Source organism: Sinocyclocheilus rhinocerous, unplaced genomic scaffold (genome assembly GCF_001515625.1).
Source record: "Sinocyclocheilus rhinocerous isolate Xijiao unplaced genomic scaffold, SAMN03320098_v1.1 scaffold542, whole genome shotgun sequence".
Classification (NCBI taxonomy): domain Eukaryota; kingdom Metazoa; phylum Chordata; class Actinopteri; order Cypriniformes; family Cyprinidae; genus Sinocyclocheilus; species Sinocyclocheilus rhinocerous.
In genome coordinates this window covers 24,086-37,705 of record NW_015638928.1, presented here as the reverse complement: position 1 = coordinate 37,705, position 13,620 = coordinate 24,086, and the positions used below count along the sequence as shown (strand labels likewise).

General features: G+C 36.2%; 1 protein-coding gene across 1 annotated transcript in view; it reads right to left on the bottom strand.

Annotated features, from left to right (window-relative positions):
• The window catches only part of LOC107750037 (POC1 centriolar protein homolog A), a 45,973-nt gene that overhangs the window by 15,393 nt on the left and 16,960 nt on the right, over positions 1-13,620 (bottom strand). The window lies entirely within an intron of this gene.

Below are 13,620 nucleotides of genomic sequence, written 5' to 3'. Positions count from 1 at the left end.
GAAAGGGTGTTATGCCAGGCAAACTCAAGATAGCGACAGATCTTTCCTTATGTATTGTGACGTGCATCTGAGCATAACAGGTTATTGAAGTAGAGCCCTATGATTTCTGCGATGCGGAAAATGCGGATGGAATCGCGGAATCCGGTCATAAAAATGGAATTTACTGTATAATGCGGAATGTCACAGAATTTGTCAAAGTTTGGATGAATTAATCAAAAGTAGGTCATTACACTTAGATGAAATCGCGATATGGACTAGTATCTGTAAATATTAAGCAGCAAAAAGACTATTTAAATATGAATCCTGTGTTCTGCGTGTCTGTGTGAATGAATGGCGCAGACGCGCGGTTTCGTTTACTACACACATACTGAAGAGCGGACGCTTGCGGTGATTTCAGCGTTTGTCGTCTCACTAAATGAGGAACAACATCTCTATTACTGCTCTGAGAGTCACTTCATGAGCACTTTACCATTTAATTTGAGTAAAACTAGATATTCACGGCAACCCGTCAAAATAAAAGTACGGAATAACTTGAAGACATAATTGTGGCAGAAATATATTAGGCTACTATTGTTCAGCAGAATGTATGTAATACTACTACTATTACTAAAATTATTAAAACTTTATTTTTATAAGGAATAATCACACAATATTTCGTTCATGTTTTAATTTTAATAGTAAATCCCATTTGTTTGCCAATAAATAAAGTTTAATTTTCATTTGATTAAAGGATCAATTAAATGAATGTTTTATGCCTTCATGTGATGACCGGTTAAATTTAAATACAAAACACAAAAATTCTGAGGGGGGGGGCGGCTCTTAGGGATATTGAAAAAATAAATTTTAATAAACTAAGTTATTTTCTGCATTAAAATTAAACATGCTTGAACAGAATTTGGTAACAATAAAACAGAAGGTGAGGAAAAAAAAAAAACATTACAGAGGGCTGTAAACATGTACTTTTTGTTAAACTTTGAATAAATTGGTGTTAAATTGTATAAGGTTCACGACTTTAATTTAATTAGACATGCTTTTTAATTCATAACATTAAATTTAACAATTAAAAAAAGAGTCCAGAAAAATTGAAACGGAAAAAAACAGAATTTGGAAAAGAATAAAATGGAATCTGAGAAAAAATAAAACAGATTTCATAGGGCCCTATTGAAGCAAAAAATGTAGAGTGGCTGTTTGATGCTTCAGTTGTTGATTGGATGACTGTATGTGGGCGTGGCTCAAACGTGTATGCAGATGAGCGTCAGCTCTGCAGGGGCGGAGTTTAAGAGCACTAAATGATTGAAGAAATCCTGCATACGTCACAGAGAGAAGACTGACCATTCACTCAAACATCCAGTTTTGACATTATGAGGTCAAAACAACAGATACTATTTAGAAAACAGACAGGGGTAGCTTTCATTTCATGCCAACTTCAAGGTTTAGTTTACTTAGTGGCCATCTTGACGATGCATATTTAGACATATATACGGATAGCTCCAACCAGAGGAGAGCATAATCTCCTTATCTGTTTGTCAAGGTTAAGCTAATAACAAAAAAAAGATGACTTAAAGGGATGCAAACTTAAAGGGATTTCATGGGATGCAAAATTCACTTTTACATATTGTTTGAACATAAATGTGTGTTGGCAGTGTGTGTACACAACCACCCTATAATGATAAAAATCCACCCAGTGTTTTACACAACCACCCTATAATGATAAAGATCCACCCAGTGTTTTTTTTTTTAATCCCTATAAATAATATCCTCTTTCTCAAATCAAGCTGTTCCCAGCTTCTTGGCAGTGTGATGTCACACAGACCCAGGCCCCTCCCACGATTGTTGATTGACACTGGTGTTTAATCACAGCTCCGCCCTGAGTGAGCTGTCATCAGTCCGCCATTCACAGAAGAAGTGAGTGTAAGGTTTTTTTAATGAATCTTTGCAAATCGCCTTTCCTAATAATGTGCTAGTTAGCAAGTTCCGCAGCTAAAGTAAACAGTCTCTCAGAGAACGGCCATCACCCCACGGCAGAGAGGGGCGGGGTCAGCAGAGCTCATTAGCATTTAAAGAAACATGCACCGAAACGGCTCGATGTGAACAGAGCTGATTTTGACAGCTTAAAAAGGGTGTTGTTTTACACTACCACTGAGAAAAGTATGTTATAGACTTTTCATTAAGACCCTAAAAAATCATATCAACTTGTGGAAAATGGGCATCCGATGACCCCTTTAAAACATTTTCAGCCCATTTAGTGTGCATGTTCGATTTAGAGTAAACTAATGTGATAAAAAATGACTGGCTCTTTAATCTCAGCGGTGTGATTATTTTAGTGTTTGATTGGCACGTGAGTAGGCGGCCCTTCACTGATCAGGATGCATTCATGTTCAAGTTAAAGTTGAAGTGTTCACATGTGTTTCTGATGATAGTTTGAGGAATCATGCAAGCATGTTGCAATAGTTTAATTAAAGTGCTGAGGGGAATGCAAAGGTCAGCTGTTGTCTGGTTACAGTATTATGGACACAAACGAGACTAACAGCATACGGGACGGATCGCCACTGGAAGACAAGAGGACGTGGAAAAGTCATCAACATTACAACAGCTCCATCAATAAAACATATTACACCAATATTAAACCCAAGACGACAATGATTCAAGACACTAATATGTGCTTTTACCACCTCAAATGGTACGTGTCAAGTGTACATTTCACTCACAGGCGTCGCTTGACGTTTGGGGAAACAAACCAAACCAGTCGATTTCGCCGGTCAAAATTTTAGACACATTTTAGCATTTCTAGAGTAAACTTACAAATACACACTCCGTGTTTGTACTATGATTACAGCAAGTGTGTGAGGTCGCCATACATTGCAAGTGAATTACTTGTAAAGGTTGCGCTTGTCTATTTTTGCTGCGCTAGCAATAAACGTTGAAAATAAGGCACCATAAACTTCTGAGTTGAAAATATTATTGATTAACAGATTTTTAGTAAAATCTTTCAACAAGCTACACCCATGATTACACTCATGTTTTTTCCCTTGTATATAAGCCTCAGTAAGTCTGATGGGTGGAGGTTCATGACAGTAATCCACATTAAACCTCTGCATCGTCACAATGAACCTGAAAGCACAGCCTCAGAGACTTATGTTTCCAAGCGTTTAACTGTATGTAGTTGTTGCTCAGTGTAATTATTGTTGAGGGTGCTGCTCATTATTGAAAATGAAGGAGCAGAAAGTGTAAAAGCATCTTAAATCAGGAGAACAGATGGTGTGAAATGAGCTCATGACTGACACTGATGGGAGAGAACAAGACTGTTCACAGACCCACAATCAACTGTCCAAAGCACAAAGGTCAGACATCTGAAGCTTCAGGCAGATTCATCTGTTCAACCTCAACCTATGAAACGTCATTTTATTGGTTTTAGACTCTGAGCAGCCAATATCTCACCGCATAAACACACTGTTGTCTGAGACTATGTCCCCACTGCAAGTGGAGCTCTATGTAATGTAGTCCGGCTCATATTTTAAGATTGGACGGGATCCTCTGGGGAAGCAGCTTTATGCAGAAATCACTGAACAGAAGTAAAGAGAAACAAAATCTGCTATATTGAGTGTCACTCAACTTATCCGTGTTGATGAGCTTCCACTGAGTGATGAAAACTATAGTTTGTTTGGTCACCCATCAGCCTCCTGTGTTGCTGTAAGTAGGGCTCTATGATGTGGAAAACGAGGACAGAATCGTGAAATCCAGTCATAATAAAAACAGAATTTACTGTATAACGTGGAATGCCATGGAATTTGACAAATTTTGAATGAAGAAATCAAAAGTAGGTCAGTACAGTAAAATAAAAACGTGATATGGACTAGTGTCTGTCAATATTAAGCCGCAAAAATACCATTTAAATATGAATCCTGCATGTTCTGCGTGTCTCTGTGTGAATTGGTTTGCTTTACTGCACACACATACTGAAACACTGTGATCTCAGCCTATGAACACATGAACATAATCTCTAGAACTGCTCTGAGGGTCACTTCATGAGCATTTTACCGTTTCTTTTGAGAAAAACTATTGTCATATCATATACAAACAGAAAAATAAAAGGCCTTCACAGCAACCCATCCAAATAAAATGTACAGATATATATTACTTAATGTAATGATAGTACTACTACTACTAATAATACAATTATTATTGAAACATTATTTTTAGAGGAATATTTACCAGAATTTTTTTTTTACCAGAATTTATTTAGCAGAACACAACACAGTATTTCTGCGAAAACAAAAAAGAAAAAATTAAATAATAAATTAGTATTTATTTTCTAAAATCAATAAGTTAGAGATGATTTTGATTATTATTATTATTTAATGAAATACTTAAAATGGAATCTGGAAAATTAATGGAAAACAGAATTTGGCAAAAAATACAACTAAATTTGAGAAAAGAAATAAAACATTTCATAGGGCCTTAAAGGTGACATATCATGAAAATGTGACTTTTGTGAAATTTATGTGAAAATTATTCTAAGCGGACAGCGGGTGAACAAAGAGTGAATATATAGCGGGAGCGGGAGCGGGTGGGTGCGGAATATAACCTTGCGGGAGCGGGACTAAAAAAACAGTCCCGCGCAGACCTCTACCCCGGTGCATCTACCAACCAAGGAAACGTGAAAAAGATTAACCCAGTAACTTTGTTTTAGTAAGCCTTTTTCTGCAAGCATCTGAGAAAACGAGCGCGTCTGATTTCGCTCCCTTGGTGACGTCACAAAGGGATCTCATTATAATATTACCGCCCCTTAATCTATACGTTTCTCCCCACGGCGCTGAAGTTTGAACTGTTCTGTGTTTGGCTGCACAGACGAGCACTGCTTCCACTCAAAATAGGCATTTTCAAAATGATATAATCAATGATCTGTGGAGTATTTTGAGCTGAAACTTCAGACACATTCTGGGGACACCTGAGACTTATATTACATATTGTAAAAAGGGGCATAATATGTCTCCTTTAAAACAATTTGTGTTAAACTTTTAATAAATTGCTGTTTAATATTGTAAATTTCTTGATTTCAATTAATTAGACATGCTTTTTGATTAATAAAATGTAATTTAAACATTAAAACAGAGTCCAGAAAAATGAAAATGGAAAAAAAATGGAATCCAGCAAAATTAAAATAGAACAAAAAAAAACCAACAGAATTTGTAAAAAAAATATAAAGGAATTTGGGGGGGAAAAAATGATTTTTATAGGGTCCTATGTAAGCGGTTTGTTGCAGAAACGGCATCTACAGATCTACAGTCAGTTTTCTCTTTCACAACAGCTATGGTCATGTCTCGCTCAACAGTCTGATGGGAATCCTTCTGGTTAAAGTTAACAGGTTTATTGCAGCTAGCAAGAACACACATTAAGCACGTACAATATGACCTTATGTATACAACACTTCAGCCAAACATTCACTTCTGCATTGTTGTGCAAAGTACGTTTCTGACCTTACAAACCAATTTTGAAACAAGTCTCTTCTGCTCAACAAGGCTGAATTTATTTGATCAAAAATACTGTAAAAACGGTAAAATATTGTTATAATTTTAAACAGCCGTTTTCTATGTGAATCTATGTTAAACTGTAATTTATTTCTGTAATGCGCAGCTGTATTTTCAGCATCATTACTCCAGTCTTCAGTGTCACATAATCCTTCAGAAATCAGTATAATATGCTGATTTGCTGCTCAAGAAACATTTCTGATTATTATCAATGTTGAAAACAGTTTTGCTGCCCAATATTTTTGTGGAAACTGTGATGCATTTGATTTTTCAGGATTCACAGATGAATAGAAAGTTCAAAAGAACAGCATTTATTATAAGTAACATGTAAAGTGTGAATAAATCAATGTATGGGAAACTGGTAATGTATATCGAAATATCGGAAATGTGTTTAAAAATCATATCACCGTTATTGAAAAAAATTATATCGCGATACATATTGATATTGAATTATTGTCCAGCCCTAGCTCTGAGTGAATCTGGACAAAAGTGTGTGATGAATGAAACTTACTAAAGTCTCACAGCCTCATACAGAATGAGACCACTGCCATCATAATCAATGGCTTCCAGCATGGACTGTATAAAAACAGTTCTTGAATGTTGCTTCAACAACTCAAATGGTTTGCATATTTTCACTGTGGAGCATCTCAAATTCATCATCAGAACTGGGTTTTCAACAGACGTGGTGCCAATGCAGTCTGATGTGGTCAGAGGGTCCGGCATCAGGTCTGAGTTCTTCAACTGAGAGAGGCAATGGGGAAAAATAAACATGCTGCCGGCTCGTCCATACAGAAAAGACGGCGCTCCTGACATAAAACGCCTGCTGGACACATCTGGCAGACAGGTGCCATTCGAGTGCCTCTTCCTGGTCCGAGCTAGGTAAATATTTGCCTGTGTGACCCTGGTGATTTCCAGGCAAACAGGGCTGTCTGTTGAACACATGCTGATGGGATGGCCGCTGAACACCGCAGCACACTTACTGTAGTCACAGAGAGACTATACCACAGACGCTATGATGATCATGACTACAGACTGCTCAAAATCAGTCCAGCACAGAGATCAGCATCCCTCAAAGCCAAGTCACTCGTCCCACAGCGTTTGTGGTCCAGACATGTATGATTCCTCACTTCATATGTTTGGCAAAGCATGTTCACTGAACTAAAATCCAAATGCTCATCAAACAGCAAAATGCTGTGATTCAATAAAAGTGAAGCATGGCACTGTGTTCATTTACACGCGATCGGCTCGTGACCCGTGTTGTCAGTGTCTCAAAGCAGCTCAATCTCTACATGTGCTGTGAGTTCAACATACATTTGGGAACACAAGGAGCACCAGAGTACTTTCACATTCGCAGTATTTCCAACATTTCTGTGGACAGATGATTACAGCATTTGCAAACCTGCTTTCACAGAAACTGCAGCTTTCTGCCAAAATAAAGTGAAGAAATTAAGACAAAAGTATTCAAATTTGACTATAAAAATGAAACATTACTATTATTTTTATAATATCTGAATTATTTGGTTATTTCATTTTTTCATTTATTTTTTAACACCATGTCAGCAGCAAGGCTATCTGCATAGTGAAAACAGAATAAATCAAATTGTTTGGCTTCCCAAAACACCAGTGTGAATGTGATGTGGTCTGAGACACTATCAAATCTAAAAGCGGTTTGAGTCCCGCTATAAATCAGTGCAGAAAATACTCTAATTTGGTAAGTGAAAATGACACCTACTGGCACAGAATTAATTAGCATTTTCAAAAAGCCCGTCTGCTATTTTAAACGAGAACAGTGCGAAAATCAACAGATATTTTTAAGCAGCAATCACACAGTTGTAAATGTGAAGCAATGGATAGCTAATATATGCCCTAATACAAAAATATCAACAAGACATTAAGATATATTTTTAATTAGTTTTAAATTACTATAATAATTAGAGATGCACCAATCGCGTAGCCTGAGTGAGTGTGTGAGAGAGACTCGTGCAGAAATCACACACACAGAAAGTTATAGATGCACACTGCAGTAGTAAAAAAAAAAATTATTATAATATATGATTTAGGCATGTAGCACTGCACGATCAAAATGTTTCAACATGTGATTTTATATAATAGTAGTTCAATAAACAAGAAATTAAAATTAAGTGACTTACATTTCAGACACAATATTGACTGTTTTTGCTCAATTTCGCTGATGAAAATAGTTCCAATCAAAGCCACAGCAGAAGTGTTTTGTGTCTCCGAGCCACACAGCGGTGTTTCGTTACTGAATGAATCCACGCTTTTGAACGAATCAAGTGAGTCAATGATTCAGTAAACCGTTCATAAAGACAGTAGTCACTTGCCTCGTTTCTGAATGAATCAGCCGTTTGAACGAATCTGTTGAATGAAGGACTAAATTACATCACAGTCATTTGCCGCCACCTACTGGTGGTTTGGTTTCATATTAAAAACTATCATTGCATTTTCCCCAATATTTCTTATGTGTATGTTAAAAAAATATTTAGAACATTAATCTTATAAAATTCTTTATGAATTAGAAAGTTTGCAGTGTAAATGAATTTATGGCACCTCAGCTTCATCAAACAGTCTGTGTAAATACATCTCATGCCACTTCAGATGCAGCTTCTGTGTTTGCTGCAGTGGAAAGATGGAGTTTGTTGATACTGATTTCATCTGAATGGTAACAGCTCTACAGTTTATTATTCTAACTGAATTAACTGAAACAATGTAAGAATCTGATGTGAAAGAAGACATTTATTAAGGTTAGGAAAAAAATGACAATTTAAGAAACATAGTGGGAAATGACATCTGTTTTGTTAAATACAGCAATTCCTTTTCAGCTAATTATTTCTGCCTCTTTTCTAGTCACAGAGCACTTTATTTTGAAAGTTGTTTAAGTGAGAGAACATCTGTAACTTTGTCCAGATTGGGGGAATTGTAATGCTTAATCATTTTTTATTATGTAAATATTTTTTTTTGCATTAAAAAAGTATAGATTTTTTTTATATGCTGTCAATTATAGATTTTAGAAAGAAAAATCAGAATCGGCAAAAATCGGTATCGGCAGGTCACACTTGCAAAAAAATCGTAAATCGAAATTGGCCAAGAAAACTGCAATCGGTGCATCTCTAATAATAATTGACACTTTTAACTCATCTTTTTTCTTAAAAATGTTTTTTATAAAAATGCGAAGAACATTTTATAAATTTGTATCTGTATTTTTTACAGTCATATTATGGTTTAATGTTATAGACATTGCTTATATGATATTAACTTTATTTGTGCAAGCCTTACATTTGATTTTAAAAGCCTGCAGAGACGTATGCGAACTGATATCGACTGTAAAACTCTGATGCTCAATGTCTGCTCCTTCAATCCAGATGAATATTGAAAAATGTTTTCTGAGAATATTTTTTTTTAGAAAGCCCCATAAAATAGCATGTTCAAAAAAATGGTGCTAAATGTGCTATAAAAAGCAGACATATGTGGGGGAGATGTTTAATTATGTAAATAAAGTTCTTCACATTTGAAGTATTTGCATTGGAGCTTTTTTTGTATTATAATACAAAAAAAAAAACAGTTCCCCCTTTCATCGGGGGAAGTGTGACCACAAATAGAGTGTAAGTCTGTGGGACACACTGAATTGTATGTAGATGCAGGCCATGAACCAATTACTATATTTTTAAATAATTAATTGCACTAAAACATAATTTTGACCGTCATAATTTGAACAACATTATCTATAGTTGTGTAGATGCTTGAGGCGTGCAGAGAGGCAGATACTGGAGTTGAATGTTAAGGAAGAGCCTGACGAAACAAACACAAAAACATGAAAGCTGAAGAGAGCTTATGTTGAGCCAACAGGCTTCCAAAGAGCAGGATTAACTCTTGTTACACACTCTCTTTCTCACTCTCACACACACACACACACACACACACACTCACACGCTTCCTCATGCTGCTGTAAAAGAGGGAATGCACATGTAATTAACAGCTGCCAGAGGCCTAATATAAAGCTTGTAATGATGATCACTGGTGCTGGATGTGAAAGAGCGTTCAGTCGAGTGAAGCGATTCAGTGATTCATCGCTTTTGCATTTAACACATTCAGTATCTTTTTAAAGACAACTAAATAACAGGCCTTTGTTTAAGTATTACATTGGGTAATTTATGCAACCGCCACTCATAAAGGATTTTACATTTACAATGCTTTTGCTTTCATAATCAACCTTTAAAAACACTACTAATTTAATATAACTGTTCAATGCAAGCAGCAGATCTTCAAAATGACATTTAAAATGAAGGTAAATGAAGGTTCTTTAATATCCTCAGTTATAATGTTATGATGTATAAATTCACTTGTAACCTTTAAAACTGTTGGTTTTATCTTCAGAGTAGGGGTGTAACGGAACGTGCTTTCATAACGAACAGTTCACGGGGCAAATTCCAAATGGAAGTGATCATCCCTATGCCCTACACCCTTTGAAGGGCAGAGCCCATTATGTAATGCACTTGGCAAAGAGAGCGACGTCATTTCCTCATTATCTTCAGCTGGCAGCACGGTGTCCGTCAGCAGAGGTCGCTGTTTTATAAATGCTTTATTTTGCCAACAAAAAAATTCCAAACACAGCCACAGCACTGTTTTGCATCTCTGAGCAACATGACGGCGATTCGTTCCTTAATGAATCAACCGTTTAAATGATTCAGTTCAATCACAATGACTCACTTATTAACAGTGACTTGCTGCCACCTACTGGCGGTTTTAATTTCACATTTAAAGTATCTTTTCGTTTTTAAAATAATTTTAAATATCGGTATTCAATGTTTTAATGTTTAAAATAACAAAATATTATTTACATTTGTAACTGCAGGTTAAATGCATTCATGTCCCTCTGTGTGCTGAAACTTGAAAGTTAAGTTGCATGACATAAATGCAATGTTTAGTTATTATTGTTATTTTTATTACTATTATTTTGATTTATGCCTTAGTTTTAGTTTGTACTGTTTACCTTTTTTAAAGTAATGTGAAATTGATTTTTGTATTTTATTTTTTTATTTATATATTTGTATTTGCATTTTTAATGCAACTTGGCAATTAAATGCATTAAATGGGTTTAGTTTTCACGGTTATTAATGTATGCAATTTCAGCAATAAAAATGTAAATTTTTCTAAAAAGAAAACAAATTAGTTGTTTATTTTAAGAGATCTATCTTATCATCTCTTGCATATTTAGTATTGCTCTTTAATAAAGAAAGATTACTTCTTATCCGATTACTCGATGGAATACTCGATTACTAAAATAATCGATAGCTACAGCCCTAATTTGCAACAGTTATGCTTTAATTTAATTTTCTGTAAAGTTGCTTTGCAACGATTTGTATCGTAAAAAGCGCTATACAAATAAACTTGAATTGAATTAACTTAGGATCCTATGCTAGAAGATCTATCCGGGTTTTTACGCAGAGTTGTGGTATCATCTGAATCTTGAAAATTAGTCAGGTTTAATGAGATTAATGTGTGCTTTGAGGTGCGCTAAAAGAAAACAGCTCCCTTGCAAATGCTCTAATTTTCTAGGCTTCTCTGCTGCTTATAAAGGAGGACATTTGAGCCAGAGAGGACTTTGTAAATTAATAAAGGAAAAATGGCTGAAGATTCTTTCCCTCTGAGAGCATCTCCATTTGTCACCGTGCACGATGAGCCTCAAGCTCAGGTTCATATGAGGTGGGAGGAGAGAGACCGAGAGGAAAACAGAGAAAAGCAGCGGATCGAGAGAGAGAAAGAGCACAGGTCTCACACGCCGCTGCTCTTTATCACTCTTTTGTCTTTGTTTCTCAGAAGAGCTCTTCAAGGAAGCTGAAAGATCAGCCATTAGACGGCCAGAGAAAGAGAGCATCCTCACACAAGAGCCTCCGACCTGTCAAAGGCAATTCTGTGAAGTACAGCCAAGCAACTGCCTCAAGGAATTATGGGATTTCAGTTTTTCCCAGTAACCTGACAGAGGCAAGTATTGATTGCTCAGAGTTGAACTTCACTGCAAACATCACGTCACGAGAGCTCAACAAAAGGCCAGCGGTTTACATTTGCTGCGCAGACTTTGCGGCAAAAACTGCGGAAACGTAAAACAAGACGTTTATTACCGAAAGACAGACTTAAATCAGCCAAAACAGCTAAGAGGGGTGAGGAGTGTGTTTTACTGTTGCTTTCGTTCTGTGGAGATCAACGCAGTTTTCTGCATGTGTTGGGACTTGTTTGGTGAACTCTAAACAAATTCACTGAACAATGGTATTTCCACATGTAATTCATGAACCACCTGCAAACATGTGCAAGCATGTGCAATCAGTGCCGTCACGGCGGTAAACCTTCAGCATCTACATTAAGCCAGTGTCATTCACTTCCATGAGGACAGGCCTTTTTTCCATTTAAACAGACTGGGCTTTATTCACAGCACTTTTTTTCTATTATATTTATATAAAACCTTTGTGCTCTTTCTAGTGATCATCTAACGAAGTAAACCAGCTGATTGTGACCAAATGTTGGAGAATCGGGCATTTATCCAGACTGGCTAAAAAGGTGAAGGGAGACATTTAGATATAACAGAAATGTTGTTTAGGTAGCAACGTTTTTTGAAACAGCACTTTCCTAAACTAATCCCCAACTGTAAAACAACCATAAAAATAACTTTTTAAATGACTTAACGGTTTAAACAATACACGTTTTGACAAAAACACATGTTATAATGTGGGGAATAATTGATGATGGGTCGTTGAACTATTAGAATATAATGCACACCCAAGGTGGTGAAGAGGCCAAGGCACGAAGTGTGCATTATTGTCTAATAATTCAACAAACTGGAGTCAATTATTCTGCTTATATGTAATGAGGTCAAGAGCTGCCTGGAGCTACTTTAGCCAAAATAATTGCAATGTTCACCAACCAATCAGATCCAAGCATTCAACAGCCCTGTAATATAAAATGATAATCATTTATTAGGCTGAAATGTGAGGTTTATGTATGTTAGGGTTATATATGTATGTATTAGGGATGCACAGATTCCACTTTTTCCAGAACTGACCGATACCTGTATTATCATTGCATAAGGAATAAAAAAAAAAATACTGGGTACTAGTTGTTCAACGGATCACAAATCTCACGGTTCGGATCATATTGCGGTTTTTGAGCCACGGATCGGATCGTTTTTCGGATCAGCAAGAAAAAAAAATCTATGTAACTTTGCTTTCCATAAGTACGATACTACAGCAAAAACTCTTAGCCTAAGAAAGTTCAAACATTTTTAAAGAGACAAGTGAACAGCCAGTAAAAATAAGAACAAATAGGCTACACAAATTACAAGCATAGATAAATACAACAGAACAATGTTACAAATATATATAGATCAGTGTTTTTTTATAATCTGAAAGTTGCTGCAATTTATATTCCAAAGCTACTCATATAATGTAATTAACGTCAACAAGCAAAACATGCAATGCGTACACCTCTGTATTGGTGCAGAAAAAGAGAGGGACGCGTAGGGCTATAGCCTAGCGCATTTCACACAGGCTGCTAGTTTCACTTTCACTTTTAATAAGTTGTGTATGATTGACGTATAAAATAAACGTAGTTTATAGTGAACGGCCCTACAATTTTTGTTTGTTTTATATTTACGATTTAGTTTTAAATCATTTTTAGTTTTAGTTTGCTTATCAGCTCGCACACATCAGCTATACAGAATGTTTAACATTATATTAATTACATTCATGTACTTCATAGACATCCTTAATAGGGATGCTCTGATCGATCAGCCGGAGATCGGTATCGGCCGATAATCACATTTTATGACTCGATCGGTACTCACTAACTTGGCCGATCTCACGAACCGATCACAATATGATGACGTCAACGCGTGACGACGTACATGATGCGTGGGGACATAAATTATTTGGCGCCGCAGTCATGTCATCGCGGGTGTGGAAATGCTATGACGTTTCAAGAAACAATGGAAAATTCGCTATTTGTCGTGTATGTTTTGCATGATGATATGATGAATGGATGGTTCATTTTTAACAGCAGATTCAGTGACGTTAGAGCTGATCTG